Source organism: Gossypium arboreum, chromosome 8 (assembly GCF_025698485.1).
Source record: "Gossypium arboreum isolate Shixiya-1 chromosome 8, ASM2569848v2, whole genome shotgun sequence".
Lineage (NCBI taxonomy): Eukaryota > Viridiplantae > Streptophyta > Magnoliopsida > Malvales > Malvaceae > Gossypium > Gossypium arboreum.
Genome location: NC_069077.1, coordinates 61,742,906 through 61,746,256, shown reverse-complemented (window position 1 = coordinate 61,746,256; position 3,351 = coordinate 61,742,906). Strand labels below are relative to the sequence as shown.

Below are 3,351 nucleotides of genomic sequence, written 5' to 3'. Positions count from 1 at the left end.
CCAAAGATTAAAAATGGGATTACGAATTAAATCCCCTTTGATTAGCTTCTAGCAAAGCTAATTATTCATCCTCTTCTTCATTATTTGGAAGGTCTGATGTCAAAATTTGTTCTAATGGATCCTCAGTATAGTTGAGTTCGTTTTCCATGATTAAATCCTCTAAATTAAAAACTGTAGAACAATCATCAATTGTGTCAGGAAATTGCAACATTAAATGTTACCTGATCATCTTGAACACGCATAGTAAGCTCATCCTTCTGCACATCAATAAGGGTCCTTCTAGTTGCTAAGAAAGGCCTTCCTAGGATGATTGACACTTCTTTGTCTACTTCAGAGTCTAAAACCACAAAGTCAGCAGGAAAAATAAATGTCCACATGTACCAATACGTCCTCGATTTTTCCTTCTGGATGTGCTAAAGATCGATTTGCTAATTGAAATATAATCGTAGTAGGTTTAACTTCACCTATCCCCAACTTCCTAAATATTGACATAGGCATCAAGTTTATACTCGCACCCAAGTCACATGATGCCTTACCATAATATGTTGCTCCAATGTTGCAAGGAATGGTAAAACATCCAGTATCCTTTAACATTGAGGGTAGTTTGTCTTGAAGATATGCACTGCATTCCTTTGTCAGGGCTACAGTCTTAAATTCTCCAAGTCTTCGTTTTTTGATAGGATATCCTTCATGAATTTGATGTAGTTCGGCATTTGTTCAAGTGCTTCAACTAATGGGATGTTGATATGAAGTTGCTTGAGTACGTCTAAGAACTTATTGAATTGAATTTCCTGTTTCTGCTTCTGAAGTCTTTGAGGGTAAGGTGGTGGAGGCTTCTTTACTGGAATTGGTTGATTTGTCCTCTCTGGCAATTCTGCATCTAGCAAAGTTGTTAGTTGATCAGAATTAGCTGGTTCTGAAGTTACCTTGTCAGATTTTAAAGATTCTGGTTCCAATGAAACCAAAATTTCAACACTAAGTTGAACTTCCTCTGAGTCTTGAGCATCAACTGGCTCTTTTTCAACTTCGATGGTGTTGGGTTCTAATGTCTTTCCGCTTCTCAATGTTAATGCTTTACAATGCTTACTCCTTGGATTCCTCAGATTCTTTGTATCACTAGGTAAAGCACCTTGTGGTCAGTTTCTGAGTTTGATTGCAAGCTGGCCCACTTGATTCTCCAAATTCCTTAGAGTGGCGTCATTTTTTGCCATGTCTTGCTTCAATAGATTCTCTAAGCTATTGGATGGTTCAACTTGGGTTGGTCTCTCAACTTGTTGGGGAAAACCAGGTGGCTGGGTCAGTTTAGGTTGGGCATAAGTGTTACTTGTTCCCGCTCTTTGGCTATTCTAGGAGAAATTTGGGTGGTTTCGCCATATTGGGTTATAGAAATTGGATTGTAGTCCTTGTCTTCCTTGATTTTGGTTCTGATTACCCATGTAATGCACAGATTCTGGGTTTGATGGACATTCTTCGAACAAATGTCCTTCCCCACAATAGACACAGGCTACATTTTCAACTTGATTTGGTGGCTGAGCTGCAAAACTATTAAACCCATTAGCGGTAAAATTTTTAAGCATTGATGATATTGATGATACCTGAGATGCGAGTGAAGTGAGAACGTCCACTTCATGTATTCCAGTGACTCGTCTTCCTGATGCTGCTCGATTGGTTGGCCATTGATAATTATTGCTGGTAATCCTCTCAATGATTTCATAAGCCTCATTATAAGACTTAGAAAGGAGAGCACCATTAGCAGAAGCTTCCAATACCATTCTCGTGTGTGCATTAAGACCATTTTAAAACATATCAAGTTGGATGGAATGTGGGATTCCATGATGGGGGCACTTCCGTAGTAATCTTTGTACCTTTCCCATGCCTCATATAAGGACTCGTCATCCATTTGTTGGAAAGCAGTGATCTTATTCCTCAACTTAGCATTCTTGCTAGGTAGGAAATACTTCATAAGGAATCTTTCTGCTAACTCTTGTCATGTGGAAATTGAATTTGGTGGCAATAAGTTCAACTAGGCTTGAGCTCTGTTCCTTTGCAAATATGGGAACAGCTTCAATCATAATGCATCTTTGGGTACTCCGGCTAACTTGAAAGAATTGCTCACCTCCATAAAAAGTCTTAAGTGAATATGAGGATCTTCGGTAGGCATTCCACTAAATTGGTCCAGTGTCTGAAGCATCTGGAAATAACTGGCTTCAGCTCAAATTGTTGTGCCTCAATTTTGGGTCTTCTAATACCCGGATTAAGATCATGAAACACTGGCACAACATACTTTCTTAAAGCTCTATCCCTACCATCAACCAATAAAGATAGGATTTTGAGCAAGGTCTGCTCTGTTTCCTTGATTCAAATTATCAAGCTTGTCTTCTTCGCTGTTGAAAAGTTTGTTCAATCTCAGGGTCTACAGGGAGTAAATCAATAATTCGGTCAATACTCATAAACACCTGAAATAATCATAGAAAAATTAATTAAGTTTAAATTGAACAGAAAAATAAACCAAAATGCAAAACTAACAAATTCACAAATAATGACTTTTTAAACTAGTCCCCGGCAACGTCGCCAAAAACTTGGAACGACGGAAATGTGCAAGTGTACACAATTGCAACAAGTAATAAAGTGACAAGTAAATGTCGAGTTATCGTACCCACAAGGACTATGAAAAGGATTATTTATGAATGCAATTTTAAAAACACTTTGGTGAAGAAAAATATTTTGATTTGAGGAGATGATTAAAAACTAGGATTTTAACTAAGTAAAATAAATAAAAATAAAATAACAGTTCCAATGAACGATTTCAAAATATGATTTTCATCAAGATGACATAATTGTGCTAGGTTAATTACATTTCTTAACTTAGAATTAATAAACTCATGTTTATGTTGGTACGAATAAATTCATAACAACTCAGTAATTTGCTAACTTCTGAACATACTCACCTACCAAAATTCATTCATCTCTTGACTATATCTCTATGTCAATTCAACAGATTAAACAAATTTTAATAGGCAAATGTGTTAATGTACATACATACTTATGAAATTAAAATAATCTCTTGTACATATCTCTATGTCGAGTCAAACAATTAATTAAATTTCATAAGCACATAAAAGATTACGTGAGGTAACAATATATTTCTACCTTGAAACAGTTTAATCACAATAATCTTGCAAGTTATGCAAGGAAAATGTATCGTTAGGTACCGTTGCTAATTTAACCCTCGGCTACCTTAGATGATTTAACATGTACTAACTAAGTATCGTGTCAATTAATTCTAATTTCAATCTATTTAAATAATTAATTCATTAGTTACCTTACAATTGTAGTGCAAAAATAACTTAG

The 3,351-nt window shown here is 35.9% G+C and overlaps 1 non-coding gene across 1 annotated transcript; it reads left to right on the top strand.

The window, feature by feature from the left end:
- The first annotated feature begins 1,827 nt into the window (after positions 1-1,827).
- LOC128279933 (small nucleolar RNA R71) lies at positions 1,828-1,933 on the top strand. The gene has a single exon (XR_008270118.1). It is a non-coding gene; the product is annotated as a small nucleolar RNA R71 (small nucleolar RNA).
- Positions 1,934-3,351: the final 1,418 nt, after the last annotated feature.